We start from the raw sequence: 17,233 nt of genomic DNA, 5'->3' as shown, positions 1-17,233 counted from the left end.
GTGACTCTTCAGCAGCCCCCCCTAGGTTTTCAGCAAGGAGGTGGGGAGCTAGGATAATTTGTCCTCTCCCCAACTCCCCTTCCATTTGCAAACCCAGCTCTCACAGCCAACATTTCAAACTTGCATGTCTTCTCCCCCCCTCCCCCAATCATCTCATCATTGGATTTTTATTCCTCAGTCTATTCCATTACTGCATCTTTCTTTGAAAACATCCGAGGCTAGGTCATTCGGAGTTGCTGCTATACTTGCAGATACTTAAAATGTCAAGTGTCTAAGAGCTATTTTCCGCTCCTGTGTTAAATAGGAGCAGTACCCCTAGATGGGGAGAGGTTTGGGGGTGGATGGGTCCTAGAAGGTCGACTCTTTTTCAATAAAAGTTCTCTTGTGGCTGGCACGCTCCATGTAATGTGTATATAATGGAAAGTTTTTAACAACTGTGGTTAACCCCTGATCCTATTGTTCCAATGTAACCTTTCTAAACTGAAAGCTTTCCATGCCTTTTCTGCAATGTATCATTGGTGTCGCTTACCCTTCCGTCTGCATGTCTGACATCTGCATCTTCCCACTGAGTAGCTAGTAAGAAGCCAGTGAGCTTTTGATCAGAATTTATGCTCTATTGGGAACTCTGGCTGGTTCTTTCCACCGGTTGTTTTTCCTTTGCTGAGCTTACAGTTCCAGTTGGCACAGACCAGGTACATGAAAGCCTGCTCGATCCTCAAGCAGGAATGGGTTAAAAGCTGTTTACACTCGTCGGCATCCTTCTCCCTTTCCCGAAACCAGCTGCCAACCTGGCGTTTGCAAGCTGGCAAGGACTGGAGTCTCTTGAGAGCTCCCTTGAATCTGTTCCCTGACGTGTGTGTCGTGTTGGTTCCGATGGAAGGAATGCTGCCAGCGGTATCGGACGGGGTTAGGCTGCTTGGTTGAGGGAGCCATGCCAGGCACTGACATCCCAGCCTTGGAAGCGTTAAAGAAATCCCAGCGCAGTGCAGAACTGGCTTAGTGACTCTTGGCACTGTAGAAAGGAGGTGGATAATTTCTTACTGGCTTTTCAGGAAACCCCGGTGGTGGACAACCCGCATTAATCGCTGCTCTGACGTCACTGGTGGCAGTTCCCCTGTCTGTTGTGAGCAAGCAGCCATGGCCAACCATGGGAAAGGAGGCTCGGTGTGACGTGGAGAGCCAAGGCTCTCTCCTTACAGAGATCGGTCTGTGCAGGGCCTGGTGAGGAACTGGCTGTGGAGATTTACAGCTTCCAAGTTAATGGAAACCTCGGTCCAACCTCTGTGAGAACCTGCACATTGATGTCTGTCTTAATTGTCCTCTTTCTTAACTAACCATTGGCTGTCTTTCTCCCCCCATCCTCTCCCCCCCCCATTCAAGATTTTAGAACAGGGTGTGTGGGAAGCTCTCACCCCAAATCCCTGTGAGCTTTAGGAAGAGACCTTCTAACCCCTAAACACCTCTCTCTGGCATCATTGTAACCCACCTTCTCTTGGCAAACCGCCCTGTGGTTGGCTCTCCTTCCCCCTAACTTTGTCTTGTCTGGTCTGTTTAGATTGTAAAGTCTTTTGGGGGCAGGACCTGCGTGTCGCTGTTTGTACGGGGACTAGCACAATGAAGTCCTCAATCTCCCATTGTCATTGCATCATACCAATCATGTTTTCTAAGTAACTAGGCCTTGAGTGGCTACTGACTAGTACCGGGGACTGTGCCTGCCTGCCTGCCCCCTTGTGTGGTCCTCTCCATCTATGCAAAAGGAAGGTAAGCGTTACTCATCCACCAGGGTGTACAGGGCCTGGAGTCTTGGCCCAGGACTAGGGCTCTCAGGTGGTTCTATGGTCACAGAAATAACAGTTGCAAAGTGCTTTGAGATCCTTGCATGAAAAATGCTGTAGAGGGTGAAGAATGTATTAAAACCCAGACACATCTGGCATCTCAAAGGGGAGAAAAAAGTCAAAGCACCTGAAAATGTAGGAGTTTAAAATCAATTGAAAATGTCACAGAGGCCTAGTGCAGGGCAGTACAGTGGTGGTGCAGAGTAAGGCGCTGCTGCTCTCTGTTGTGTTATGATCTGGGAATAGGATTGCCTTCTTGCGAGTGCTCTGCATTAGCGTTAAGTGAAATCTGTAACCTGTCGCTGGCTCTCAGGTATTTTTCAGGAATGGATTTGCAGCAGGGATGTTATTGGACAGGCTTATGCACAGCTCTGACTCCGCCCCATCCCCATTGTGTTCAGTTTCTCATAGTGTGTGGTGCCAAAGACAAAATGCATGTGGGGAGCCCAATGGAAGAGGCTATCAGAGACCCCTGTGGGACTCAAGCCCCCAAATCGAATTGGCTTTTGTTGCAAGTGAGATACTTGTTTGATCAGTCATGCTTGGGAAAATCTCATCCCTGGCAGAGGTTAGCCGGTCCAGCAATGTTGAGCCCTAAAAGTAAGGGGAGTGCTGGATTTGTGTGGCGCTTGGGTAGCTCTGGGACTAGCACAAGGAGTGTTTGAGAGGCCGGTTTGTAGGTAGTTCAGGGAATTTGGATCCTGGAGAGCTGGGTGCTCAGAATGCATCCCATCTGAGCCTGTGTCCAACTACCTTGCATGTGAGAATCGTCCTGCTTTGTTGTGCTCTAAATCAAAGACTCATGTTTGGAAATGGGATTTCCCCATCAGCTCATCCTCTCCCTTTGATCTCACAGCCTCCCCATTTGCAGATTCAGTGACGACAGCCATTGCCGCGGTAACAGGCTGTGATGTCCTCGGGATCGCCTGGTGGTGGTGAGCCTAAGAGCGAGAAGCGAGTAAATTGCTTTGCATGTGCCAGGTTTTGTTGATCCTGACTTGAATCTATTCCCTGACCTCCACTCATCCTGCTGGGAGGGAGCCAACAGGGTCTCCTAAGAGGGCGTTTGTGTCTGGCTCTGCTGTTTGTCCTGCCTCTGGGTTTAAAGTCGGGCTCGAGGATAAGATTCTGGATGGTTATTTCTTGTGGTTGTTGAATACTTAATAAGTGAAGGTGTTTCACGGCCAGGTGTGCACCTGGAAGAGTCCGGGTGCTTTGAAATCTTCCATGCAAGCTCCATTGCTGCAGACGCCCAAGCTTAAACGGCACTTTAGAAAGCTGAACCCAGTGTTAACACTTGAGGCCATTTTAGGCAGCAGGAGGTTGCTGTGGTATTCACGGAGCTTTTCTAAAGTAGAGAAGTCGCTCCTGCTCCCCACCCCAAAATACTGTGAGGGCCAAACTAACCAGACTGTGATGTGGTTTAAAACGTGTTGTGCCAGTCCCATTTGCATAGCCACAGCAGGATAGAGTGGGAGCAGGGCCCAGATCCTGACCTGGCTTTTGGGATGCAAGTGATCTTGTCGCACCTTCTGAAAAGAATGAATTGTCTGTAGCAATGCAGTGGATCAGCTTGGGTGGGAGAGCGGCGCCTCCTTTAAGGGAGGAACCAGAGGGATACCCCCCTCACGGCCACTGCCGGAATTGCAAATTCGTCACTGGGAAGCACCTGTCAGCCCTAACTTTCCATCTGGAGCCATGGGGGTGGGATTTTGGCTGACTTTCTCCCCTCAGCACACACACAACTACAGCCTCCAGAGCAGAACAGCAAGGGTGCAGTTTTATTGTGAGGCGGAGTGTCCGTCTGCTAAAAGCTTTGCTTTGTGGCTCTGGGTTTGGGGGGTGGAAACCCACTCCAAAACGCTCTGTACTGGGTCAGAACAGTGGTTTGTCTCTTCAGTGTCCTGTCTCTGTGTGGCCTGCGCCAGATGCACAACAGGGAGTGAACCGAACAAGGGAATTTACTGAGTGATCCAGCCCCTGTCATCCATTCCCAGCTTCTAGCAGTCAGAGGATTAAGGCATTGGTTTGCATTCCTGCTCCTCTTGGCTAATAGACATTGATGGACTTATCTGCCATGAACTGATCCAATTGTTTTTTGAAAACAGTTATCTTTTTCTTCACAATATCCTTTAGCAGTGAGTTCCACAGGTGGACGGTGTGTTGGGTAAAGAAGTTCTTCTTTATGTTTATTTTAAACCCACTGCCTAATAATTTTGAGAGCTGACACCTGGATCTTGTTGTTTGAAGGGGTAAATAACACTGTCTTATAAATTTTTTCCTCAACATTTATGATTTTGTAGACCTCTGTCATCTCCCCTCTTAGTTGTCTCTCTTCTAATCTAAACAGCCCTTGTCTTTTTAATCTCTCATCATATGGAAATTGTTCCATACCCTAATCACTTTGCTGCCCTTCTCTGTATTTTTGCCAGTTCTAATATATCTTTTGTGAGAGAGGTCAACTAGAGCTGTAAGTACACTTCCGATAATCTGGCACCTTTGGGACTAGGTGGTACCGGATTATTGGATATGCCAGAGTATCAGGAGGTACTATAAGGAGGCATACTCCCAACCCAATCTCCCTCCCTCCCTCCCCCCCCCCCCACCTTATGCTCAGGTCCTGGAGCCGTCAGTACAGCTGCGTGTCTTCCTCCAGGCTCTGGGGCACTTGCACCGAGCGGCCGGCTTTTCAATGAGTTGGCCAGGATGCTGTGCGCAACCCAATCCCCCTTCCCTTCCCCAGAGCCAAACACCTCCCCTCCCTGCTGTCACCCAATCCCCCTTCTCCCCCAGCCTTATGTCCGGGTCCCGAAACAGCTGCCTATGCTCAGCGGCCGGCTGCTAGCATGTGCAGGCTGGACGTTGTGTGTGCTAGGGACCGTGAGCAGAACGGCGCGGGTCACAGTGGCCTGGCCGTGAGAGCGGCTGACCTGAGCAGTTCCAGGTTCCAGTTGATGCCGGACTATCAGGAGTGCCAGACAACTGGATGCCGGACTAATGGAGTTTTGCTGTATATAGTAGTTAAGGTGTGGGATTTATGTAGTGGCGTTATGATATTTTTCTGGTTTATTCCTCATCCATTTTCCTAATGGTTCCTAGCATTTTATTTGCTTTTTTGTTTGCTATTGCAACATGGAACAGATGTTTTCTGAAGACTGTCCAAAAACTATTCATAAAAACTCCAAGATCTCTTTCTTGAGTGATAACCACTTGTTTAGACCCCATCATTTAGTATGTTTAGTTGGATTTATGTTTTTCTGTTTGCGTTGCTTTGCGTTTATCAACAGTGAATTTTGTCTGTCATTTTTTTGCCCAATCACCCAGTTCTGTGAGATTCCTTTGCAATTCTTTTCAGTCAGCTTTGGACTTAACTATCTTGAGTAATTACATATTGTCTGCAAACTTTGCTGGCTCACTTTTTACCCCTTTTTCCAGATCATTTATGAATATGTTGAAAAGCTCTGGTCCCAGTACAGAGCCTGGGAGGATCCTGCTATTTACTTCTCTCCTCTGTGAAAACTGACCTTTTATTCCTACCCTTTGTTTCCTATCTTTTAACCAGTTACTGATCCATCCCTCTTATCCCATGATTTTTTTACTCTGCTTAAGAGCCTTTGGGAGGGACTTTGTCAAAATCTTTCTGAAGATCTAACCACACTGTATCCAGTGGATCACCTTGCCACATGTTTGTGGACATTCTCAGATAATTCGGATAGATCACTGAGACATGCTTTCTCTTTACAACAGCTGTGTTGGCTTTTCCTCAACATATTGTGCTCATCTTTGAGTCAGATAATTCTGTTTTTTACTGTGGTTTCAACCAATTTGTCTGGTACTGAAATTAGGTTTACCGGCCTATAATTGCCAGAATGGCCTCTTTTAATATTTTTTTAATCGTCATCACATTAGCTATCTGCCAATCATCTGGTACAGAGGGTCATTTAAGAGTCGCAATTTCATATTTGAGTTCCTGAAGAGCCCTTGGGTGAATACCATCTGGTCCTGGTGACTTGTTACTGTTTGATTTATCAATTTGTTTCAAAACTATTTCTGTTGACACCTCAATCTGCAACAGTTCCTCATATTCATCACCTAATAAGAATGGCTTGGGTAAGGGAATCTCGTTTACATCGTCTGCAGTGAAGATTGATAAAATGAATTCATTTAGCTTCTTGGCAACAGCCCTAATGTCATTACCTCACAGACACTAATCTTCCCCCCTTACCCCACTCTGTTCTAAAATTTGATTTGCCAATTTTACATGTGTTCACTTTTTTTGATTGTATCACTTGGGTATATGTGGTCGTGCCAAATTTCTTCCACAAATTGATCTGAGGAAGTGGGTCTGGCCCACGAAAGCTCATCACCTAATAAACCATCTTGTTAGTCTTTAAAGTGCTACATAGTCCTGTCTTTTGTTTTGTCTTCCTTGAGTGCTCCTTTAGCACCTCAGTCTTCCATTGATTGTGTGGCAGGCGTCCTGCTGCTTATGTAGTTAAAAATGTTTGCTCTTCGGTTTTGTGTCTTTTGCTAGTTGCTTTTCAAATTTTTTTGCCTCCCTAATTGGACTTTTACACTGGAGTTTGCGATGTTTATGTTCCTCGCTGTTTTCCTTGGTAGGATTTGACTTGCAGTATTTTAGGTGTGGGGTGTTTGTGTTTTTTGGGTTTTTTTTTTGTCTCTAACCATCTCTTTTACTCAGTGTAGACCATGGTGGCTTTTTTAAAGTCCTCTTTTATATATTTTTTAAAATTTGGGGTACATCTAGTTTGAGCCTCTATCACAGTGTTTTTTTAAAAGTTCCTTGCAGCTTGCAGGCATTGCATTCTTGTGATGGCTTTTTTCAATGTCTCTTTGACCGACTGCCTCATTTTTGTGCAGTTCCCCTTTTTGAAGTAAGATGGCCTATTTATAAAAAGGGAAATAAGAACAATCCAGGACACTACAGACCAGTTAGTTTAACTTCTGTGCCAGGGAAGATAATGGAGCAAGTAATTAAGGAAATCTGTAAACACTTGGAAGGTGGCAAGGTGATAGGGAACATCCAGCATGGATTTGTAAAGAATAAATCATGTCAAACCGATCTGATAGCTTTTTTTTTTTTAATAAGATAATGAGTCTTGTGGATAAGGGAGAAGTGGTGGATGTGGTATACCAAGACTTTAGTAAGGAGTTTGATACGGTCTCACATGATATTCTTATCAATAAACTAGGCAAATACAACTTAGATGGGGCTACTATAAGGTGGGTGCATAACTGGCTGGATAACCGTACTCAGAGAGTAGTTATTAATGGTTCACAATCCTGCTGGAAAAGTCTAACTAGTGGGGTTCCGCAGGGGTCTGTTTTGGGACCGGCTCTCTTCATCAATGATTTAGATATTGACATAGAAAGTACGCTTATTAAGTTTGCAGGTAATACCAATCTGGGAGGGGTTGTGACTGCTCTGGAGGATAGGGTCATAATTCAAAATGATCTGGACAAATTGGAGAAATGGTCTGAGGCAAACAGGATGAAGTTTAATAAAGACAAATGTAAAGTGCTCCACTTAGGAAGGAACAATCAGTTTCACACATATGGAACTGTCTAGGAAGGAATATGGCAGAAAGGGATCTAGGGGTTATAGTGGACCACAAGCTGAATATGAGTCAGTGGTGTGATGCTGTTGCAAAAAAAGAAAACATGATTCTGGGATGCATGAACACGTGTGTTGTGAGCAGAACACGAGAAGTCATTCTTTTGCTCTACTCTGTGCTGGTTAGGCCTCAGTTGGAGTATTGTGTCCAGTTCTGGGCACCGCATTTCAAGAAAGATGTGGAGAAATTGGAGAGGGTCCAGAGAAGAGCAACAAGAATGATGAAAGGTCTAGAGAACATGAGCTATGAAGGAAGGCTGAAAGAATTGGGTTTGTTTAGTTTAGAAAAGAGAAGAGTGAGGGAGGACATGAGAGCCGTTTTCAGGTATCTACAAGGGTGTCAGGAGGAGGAGGGAGAAAACGTGTTCATCTTGGCCTCTGAGGATAGAACAAGAAGCAATGGGCTTAAACTGCAGCAAGGTTTAGGGTGGACGTTAGGAAAAACTTCCTAATTGTCAGGGTAGTCAAACACTGGAATAAATTGCCCAGGGAGGTTGTGGAATGGCCATCTCTGGAGATATTTAAGAGGAGGTTAGATAAATGTCTATCAGGGATGGTCTAGACCAGGGGTGTCCAAACTTTTTTCAAAGAGGGCCAGATTTGATGAAGTGAACATGCGTGAGGGCCGACCATTTTGCCTGACATTCTTTGAACCATTACAATTAAATGCAAATTAACTATTTTATGCAAAGTTTATTGCAAACGGCATACTTTTCATTTCGTCACATGGATGACACATCTAAACAGGTGTTAAATCACTCTGCCTTTCATATCTGAAGGCCAGATGAAAAAAAAAATCCAGGAAGCTGAAATATATGTCAGGAACATTGTAAAGTACATTGCATATTATTGTTAATAAAGGTTGTCTGTCAACTTTTAAGTTCAAAAAATATGAACAGGAACATAACACCAAGTATACATGTTGTGTCCAAATATATTTATAACTGATTTAGACCAACTGACATTAACTGAGATTTTACAATGTATTCATCTCAATACATATGGATTCGTTGGGGGCCATAAAAGATAGATATTGCCAAATTACCTGGGGGGGCCGTATTAAACCGGAACACGGGCCGCAATTGGCCCGCGGGCCGGACTTTGGACATGCCTGGTCTAGACAGTATTTGGTCCTGCCATGGGGGCAGGGGACTGGACTTGATGGCCTCTCGAGGTCCCTTCCAGTTCTAGTATTCTCTGTTTCTATGTTTTCTGTTTGTTTACAGACACCAGTCCTGGCTCTGTGTTCTGTGCTGTTATTTATCTCTAATGTACCCCTACATGTCTTCTAAGAGCCCAGCAAACAGTGGAAGTGTTGGTAATGCTGACAGACAATATTGACCTCCTGTGGTTTGGCAAATTCTCTAATTCAGAACTGGTCAGGTCCCTAGGGTGCCGGACTAGAGAGGTTCAACCTGTAGGGTATGTCTAGACTACATGGCTTCGTTGATGGAGCCGTGTAAACTAGTTTACCCAACATAGTCAATGAAGCGGGGATTTAAATAATCCCCGCTTCATTAAAATAAAAATGGCCACCACACTGTGCCGACAATCAGCTGATCCGGCACAGCGCGGCAGTCGAGACGCGGATCGGTCGACAAGGGAAGCCTTTGTTGACCGCTCCTGTAAACCTCGTTCCACGAGGCATAAGGGAGCAATCGACAAAGGCTTCCCTTGTCGACCGATCTATGTCTAGACTGCCACGCTGTGCCGGATCAGCTGATTGTCGGCACAGCGCGGTGGCCATTTTTATTTTAATGAAGCAGGGGTTAATTAAAACCCCGCTTCATTGACTGTATCGGGTAAACTAGTTTACACGGCTCCGTCGACAGAGCCATGTAGTCTAGACATACCCGTAGTGTCCAGAAATGCTATCTGGGCACCCTGTCCTGGGGCAACATTTTCCCAGTCAATAGACGTATAGTTGAAATCTCCCATTACTATTGGGTGTCTTTTTTTGTAGCCTCTCTAAACTCCCTGAGTGTGTTAGAATCACAGTCACCATCCTGGTCAATAATATACTCCTAGTGCTACCCTCTAGTTATTCAAGCATGGGGTTTCTGCCCATAGAGATTCTATGGCACAGTTTGAGTCATTTATGGTTTTGAATATGGTGATTCTGTGCTTTCTTTCACAGACAGTGTCACTGCCCAACCAGTGTAATCGGCTCTGTCACTCCTATATCTTTTGTACCCTGGTATTACCGTCTCCCTTTCACGATTAGGGCACATCTAAACTACATTCCTCTTCTGAAAGAGGAGTGTAAATGAGCCCGATCGAAAATTCAAATGAAGTGCGGATTTACAAATCTCGTGCTTCATTTGCATAATCGCGTGCGAGTGCTCTTTTGAAAAAGGATTTCGAAAAGGGTTTCGGGGTTCTTTTGCAGGGAAAAACCCTTTTTAGGAAAATACACCTCATTTTTTCAGGAGTATAGGTTCTTTCAAAAAATGGGTTTTTTTTCGAAAGAACCCCCTCTAGATTGTGGCTTCTTTTTCAAAAACCCTTTTTCAAAAAAAGCACTCTTGCGCAATTATGCAAATGAAGTGCGAGATTTGTAAATCCGCGCTTCATTTGAATTTTCGAGATTTGTAAATCCGCACTTCCTCTTTCGGAAGTGGAATGTAGCTTAGACATAGCCTTATTGTTCCATCAAGTTTCTGTGAAGCCTGTTGATCGATATCCTTTTAATACCAGGCACTTGGGTTCACCCATGGTAGTGTTTTGACTTCTTGCCTTTGCACACAAGCACTTAGAAAATGTGTGAATGGTTAGTTATCTGCCTTCATGTGATGTAATTGAGTGGGACTCTTGTTTGATTGTTCTCTTCAGTTCCTACCTGTACTTTTATCAGCTTCTATCCTCTCTTACTTACTAGGCTGTAGTGTAGCGTAACCCCTTTATAAGTGCTCCCCACAAGGATGTGTCTGGCTGAACCGTGTGTGTACCTCTGTCTTTTTCATTTTCCCCCAGCCCTTCTTTAAAAATGAAGTTATTCAAGGGAGTAATTGAAATGCAGCCCTCTCTGGAAGGTAAACTGCTACTGCCTGAAGGTGTATGGGAATGCTACAGCAGCCGTGTGGGTCAGGCTGTGATGAGGGCCCTTTAAAAACTGCACAGGGATTAGAGGAACGAGAGAGGAGTTGCAGAATTTGTCCAGGCCTGACCCTGCTTGTCTTGTAAGGCCTGAGGCGCTTGTAGCTTCAGATGGCTTAGCTGCTGCCCCGTTGCTTTTCTGCATGTTCCCTGTATGTCTCGTGCTTTTATGAGCTGACAGTGAAATAAACATCAGTAGTAACCCATGTTCCCTGTAAGCTGAGCAGTTGGGCCAGCCACCCAAGAGAGATTCAGACGCCACCTAGCTGATTAGTAGGGTGCCCGTAGCCGGCAGCGCGTGTTTCTCCTGGTGGTGCACATCCACACACGAATTGGTGGATGGAAAAAATTAGAGGGAACACTGGTGGTAATCCATGTCCAAGGCTACATCGTGAGAAAACCCCCAAAACCTACGGCAGTGACTCTCAGAGCCCAGGGTAACTGGCTCAGGCTAACAGGGATAGGGATTGGGCTACAGGGCTACAAAGAACAATGTAGACTTTCCCACTAGGGCTGGAGCCTGGTCTCTGAAACTCAGAGGGGCGGTGGGTTTGAGGGACTAGGGACCAGCCTATAGAGAACGTCTACACTGATATTTCTGGCTCTGCGGCATGAGCTTGAGTCAGTTGACCCAGGCTCTGAGTTTTGCTGCTGCAGATCTTTTTTTGCAGTGTAGATCTACTTTTCATGGCTTGGAGGACAATGAATGGAACAATTTGCCACATGCATTGGATACATGCTGCTGTCTACTTCCCAGCAAGGGAATATTAATTATATAGTTAGACAGCCTCCTAGGAGGGTCTGATATTTTGCACACCTGTGAGTTGATTCTGCTCTGGGGAGTTTGCAATCTGCTGTTTAAATGAGCTTATCCCTGTATTAAAACTGCCTCTTGAAACCACAGGTCGGTCCAGTAATGGAGGTCTCCACAGCCACGTTCTTGGAGGTGTCGACAAGTCACGGGATGGCCAATTCTGAGCAAGTGCCAATAGACAGTAATGTGGCTACACTGTGGTTCCGTCTGATACGTGGTTTGCTGTGAAGGGATGAGCTACCCAGTGTTGACTTTCATTAGTTCCCCTCCCCACCCCCAGGACAACTATGCTCTGTGTTTATAGGCTCCCCCTTTGCTCAAATATCAGTGCATATGACAGACACCGCTCTCATTGTGGCACAGCTGATGTATCACATGGTGAGCGTTTGAACAGCCTCCATGCTGGGAATGTCAGAGTATGGATGCCATGGACAGCAAGTTGACATCTGTTGTGATTCTTAGTGCTTGCACTGGTCAGGAGGGAACAGAAATGGCTGGGTTTCACAAAATATCGTCACTCGCGTTATTCCAAGTAATCAAAATCCAGGTGTTTAAAATCTAACCTGGAAGACCCATCGTGGCAATGATTTTGGTAAGAACATAAGAACAGCCGGGCTGAGTCAGACCAAAGATCCATCCAGCCCAGTGTCCTGTCTGCCGACAGTGGCCAACACCAGATGTCCCAGAGGGAGAGAACACAACAGGGAATCCTCATGTGATTCCCTCCCCTGTCACCCACCTCCAGAGAAACAGAGGCTATGGACACCATTCCAAACCATCCTGGCTAATAGCCATTCATGGACCTAACCTCCATTAATCTATCTAGGTCCTTTTTGAACCCTGTTTAAAATTCTAGCCCTCACCACATCCTCTGGCGAGGAGTTCCACAGGTTGACTGTGTGCTGAGTGAAGAAAAACTTCCTTTTGTTTGTTTGTTTTTTAAACCTGCTGCCTATTCATTTCATTTGGTGGCCCCTAGTTATTTTATTGTCAGAATAAGTAAATAACTTTTCCTTATTCACTTTCTCCACACCAGTCATGATTTTATAGACCTCGATCCTATCCCCCCTTAGTCTCCTCTTTTCTAAGCTGAAAAGTCCCAGTCTTTTTAATCTCTCTTCATATGGCAGCCGTTCCAAACCCCTCACCATTTTTGTTGCCCTTTCCTGAACCTTTTCCAATGTCAATCCGTCTTTTTCGAGATGAGGTGGTACCTCCCATAAAACAATTCCTCACTGGTGGTTGTGCTAATTAGCCAAGGAGGTGATTTGTACCTGTAGAGGAGGATGGCATATGGGGCATGTGCCTAGGTGGACTATCAGCATTTGAATGCTAGGATCAGGGAGGACCGCTCTGTCCTGCCTCCCCAGAGTAACGTTATCAAAGCTCATCTCTTCTGCCTCAGTACGTAATTTGTACAGAGATGGATTCAAGATGTGCCCCAGCTTGCTAGATGAAAGGAAGCAGGGCCCTGCTTAATGTAACTGTGCAGCTGTAGCATTTTGGTAGGAACTGGATGGTTTAGAGTCTGATGCGATTTGTCAGCCAGTCACTTTAGATTAACTCTTTGTGGGTGGAAAGATGCTGGATTTCCTGGTAAGGAATGAACTCCTGGGAGGAGAGGCTGATGACAACCCTGGGCATTGAAGGGTTAAGTGCTGGTAAGCATTCCTAGGGAGGGGGACCCAGCCACTGCATGGTTGGTTGGAGCTCATATCTCTGTAAGCGTGTAATAACCTTCCGTGGCCATCCAGTAATTCTGGGAGTTGGATGTCCTGCGTGCTACACGAAGGATTGTAGCCATTCGAAAGGAAGATGACATCTTAGGGCACCTCTCGTTCAGCATTGCCTCCTGATCCCTCTGCAGCACAAGCAGCAAATGTCTGGTCAGGAAAGAGGCAGGGTAGCTTCTTTGCCCGGAATGAGGCTCTAGACCAGGGGTTCCCAAACTTTTTCGGTCCCCGTACCCTCTTGGTTTTTAGTAAACCTTCCTGTACTCCCTGTTCAATATGAAAGGAAATCAATTCTAGACTCTAAAATCCACAACTGTTTTCACTAACACGACTGCTTTGGGAATATTTCAATTAGGAGAATCTAGTTATTTACCAAATATTTCCCGTACCCCCTTGACAAGCTTCTCGTACCCCCGGTTGGGAACCGCTGCTCTAGACCAAAGAGGAGCAAGTCGCTATTGTGTAAAGAAAGCTTGTTTTCCCCCATCCACAGTAGCCTCACTTGTGAGGAAGATGGAGTGCTGGAGCGAGGGAGATGTGAGGTCGTGTGACTGCTGTCCTTTTGATATCAGGAAGAGGAAACAGCTGGGGAATGGAAACTGGGTCCTCACAGTGGATGCTGGAAATCTGTTCGCTTCTCGTGGAAAGCTTAAACCTCATCCAAGATAGCCTAGATCAGCTGCGTTCCTGTTACACTTGCTATTTCTGTAGGCACTTGCATAACCGTCTGTCCGTCCCCTGCTGCTTGGACTTCCACCTGATGCCATAACCCTCTGCAGTATAACTTCCAAAGTATCCGCCTGTGTCGTCATGAGGAGCATTAAGATAAGCCTGGGCTGCAGAAGACATCTGGCTTCCACCTTTTTACCCTGCACCTGCGTTCTTCAAGAAATAACTTAGTTTCAAAGAGCTATACAAGAACAAGGAGAGACGTTCAGAAGTTTGGGAGGGGGACGAGGTGGAAAAAACTCTGCCTGTGTCCCCAAATCGGTCACTTCCCCCAAGGCTTTGCACTGTGATAACTGGGGCATCTTTTTTTCAGAGCGATGCTCCAAAGCTTTCTGGTTTAGTGGGATATTCTTGCTTCATCCAGCCATGCTCCCGGTTGGTGGAAAGTCTCCTTTTCTTTTTAAAGGAATGGGACAGAAAAGGCATCTTAAAAGGGCACTTCTCTCATTAGCTTTCAAGCTCTTGCTTCAGAAGTTTCCTGGTACTGTGTGCTGCCCAAATAAGGCTCGATTTCTACAGAGGAAGCACAGCGGGTGGGGGACGAGTCCTCTGCAATTGGGTGCCGCAGCCGTCTGAATACAGCCCCTTGCAGTGGAATATTGCCACAGTGAAAGCTTTACGAGGGGCTGCATGTTCCCACGTGCAGTGACACTGTGCTGCCGTGTGCAGTACATTCGCCAGTGGTTCAGATGCTTTTCCAGTGTCTCCGATTTGCAGCATGCTGCATGTTTCCCTGGTCTCCGCCCCCTTCCTGTGCAAACTCTTACATGACAGACATTTGCAGCAGCTTCTTAAAAAAAAAAAAAAAAAAACCAGCTCTATATAGATATATTAAAAAAAACAAAACTTGTTGAGTTGCTCATGGTGATAGAGCCTGTTGCCATGGAGCTGTGATTCAGATTGGCCGACCCGGAAGCCAATGAGCAAACAGCACAGGAGAATGTCGTCATTTAACCTTGCAGGGTGTACTTATTCAGTGATATGCGACATTAATACCAAAGCCTTATATAGAGCTCTGAAATGACATGCTGGGGCAAAGGAGGAGATCGTTTTCTTTCGTGCGCATCTCTCTCAAAATTGGCTGGAGTGCGTTTTGTTGCAGTTGGGCATCATTCCCTCGCAGAGCTGCGTTTGGCTGGACAGACTCTTACAGCACGACTGGGCAGGATTCAAAACCACCTTTCCGATCGCCTCCTTGCTAGGGCTGGCATGTGCACAGTCTGCCCAGCGCTCGGGCTGTAGCAGACAAGCTGTGGGCGTGCGGGATGCATATTTTTGAACATTTTCACTTTTCCAGAGGAATGTCTGGCTCTGTGTTGTTTCCAAGTGTCCCTCTTTAAAGGGATGCGTTTTTATTTCCTAGTTAGCCAAAGCAGCTGTTCTCCCAGACAAATAGACGTTTTCCTTGCATCTGGTGGCTACAGTCTGTCCTGGAAGCAACGTTTTCCTACCACACAGTCAGCAGCATAGGCTGACTCTGGACATGAAGGATAGGCTCTGCCTAAATAGAGCATGTTCTGTAATAGGCCTGAGAAGACAAAAAATAATGACAAGAGTAACACCGAAGGGAAGTAAGAGTCAAAAGCCCTGGAAAGATCCCCCTCCCTCCCCGCCACCAGCTGTTAAGATCTACTTGATTTTTTGAAAATAATCATTTACCAGCCCTGTGTGCATGCACAAGTTTAGTTTTTGAAACCTGGTTGAGTGTGGCTTAGAAACGTGCCGGCAGGGGTGTGAACGGCCTGGCCCTAAAGCAGCCCAGAGCGGAGGGACAGCCCGTTCCCTCTTTCCCACTTTCCATTGGCCTCCTTATCTTGCAATGGAGTCAGCACTGTCCAACAGGTGCAGAACGCTGCCCCCTCTTGCCCTCTCCCACAGGGCCACCTCCCTCTCGGACATCTTCACTGGCCTCCCATTCATTTCAGGACCTTGCCAAGGTGGTCTTGTTTTAAACACACGTCTCTGGCGCCTTTCTCAGCCAGTCGCATGGCTCCCATCTCTGATTTTGTATCCGCACGTGGCACCAAGCCGCCTCTCTGTAGCCTCACTAGGGCGTGAGAGCCTTCTCCTTTGCAGCTCACTTGGAGCAGCCGCCTGCTGAGTGTCGGCCACTGCTATTCTGTGCCTTTCCCCCAGCCCTTTGACACTGCTTCGTCCCTGCAGCTCTTAACTCCACTTTGTGTTTGCCCTGGAAAGTGTTGCAGACTGTCAGGCAGACGCAGCAATGCAGACGCTGGATTGCACTGACCACTTCGACGTTTCATCTGCTGGGATAGCAGAGCTCCCCCAAGCCCCATCGCACCACGGTCCTGGCCCAGGCTGAGGAAGCAAGTCGTGTCCAGCCAGGAAGTAACTTTCAGGATCTGGCGTGAACCCATCACTGTAAGGCCCATCAGAAACAAGTTAACAGATCCTTATTGGTGGCCTCCTGGCTCTTCTTGATGGGCAGCTCCTGCGAACCGACCCCTCCAAACTAGTGACGGTTGAAGTACTTCATTTTGAATCCCATCCTTTCCACCCTGGAGTTCTCAGCTCTGTCACTGACTTGCTGTGTGACAGTGCGAGGGAAGTCAGGTGACTTCTACGCCTCAGTTTCCCCATGTGTTAAATGAGGCTCAGACTGAGCCTGCCTGCTGTGGGAGGTGGTTCTTTGGCATGGACTGAATGACATTTATTGGCATTTTCAAAGTACACAGAGGAGCAGGATATTATTAATTGCAAGTGGGGATGGAGTTTGTTGTTGTCTTAGGAAGGGGCAGGGCCTGTAAATGTGCGCCTACTCCCACTCCAAACAGGCCTCAGCTGGCTTCTTTCCCCTACCAGCCCCCAAAACCAAACTGAGAAAATTGACAGCAGCTCCCTCTGCTCCTGCTGCTTGTTGTTTTTTTCCTCCTGACCCAGATTTTGTGGCTTCCCTGATGATGTATCTATGTAATCATTTCACCCTCCCTTGTGAGCAGCGGTTCAGCACTGCCCCTCCTGCTCTCCATCCCGCCCCCGTGCATCCACCCAGCCCTGCGAACTTTCACTTTCTCTGCAAGTCGCGGGTTGTCACAGCGGATCATGTCAGCCACCTCCTACGCTGCCTCCCACGCGTGTCCTGGGGGAGCGTGGCTGATTCATTCACACAGAAAGGAAACCTCTTCTAGAAGAGCCTTTATTGAGACGCACCGGCGGAACACAATGTCTCTGCTTTTAATTTCCATGCAGAGGAGCCATGCTAGAGGACTGGAGTTGTGGGGTGGGTGCGCTCTCTCTCTCTCTCTCTCGTTGTGGGGTGGTTTTTTTCTTTGTGTGTGTGTGTGTGTGTGTGTGTGTGTGTGTGTGTGTGTGTGTGTGTGTGTGTGTGTTATGGCTATTAACATATTGATCTTCTCTGAATGAGTTCTAT

General features: G+C 46.6%; 1 protein-coding gene across 14 annotated transcripts in view; it reads left to right on the top strand.

Moving 5' to 3' along the window:
• R3HDM2 (R3H domain containing 2) overlaps nucleotides 1-17,233 on the top strand; it is a 108,784-nt gene that overhangs the window by 43,849 nt on the left and 47,702 nt on the right. The window contains exon 1 of one of the 14 annotated variants that reach the window (XM_075901797.2): nucleotides 17,066-17,083. The exons of the other annotated variants lie outside the window; for them this stretch is intronic. The gene's annotated coding sequence lies outside the window, so the exon portion shown is untranslated. Of the gene's footprint in view, nucleotides 1-17,065; nucleotides 17,084-17,233 lie in introns of those variants that run through there. 14 annotated transcript variants of the gene reach the window in all.

Source organism: Pelodiscus sinensis, chromosome 31 (assembly GCF_052426305.1).
Source record: "Pelodiscus sinensis isolate ZL-2025 chromosome 31, ASM5242630v1, whole genome shotgun sequence".
NCBI classification, from domain to species: Eukaryota; Metazoa; Chordata; order Testudines; family Trionychidae; genus Pelodiscus; species Pelodiscus sinensis.
The sequence above is the reverse complement of the archived record's forward strand: the minus strand, read 5'-3'. Positions and strand labels throughout refer to the sequence as shown.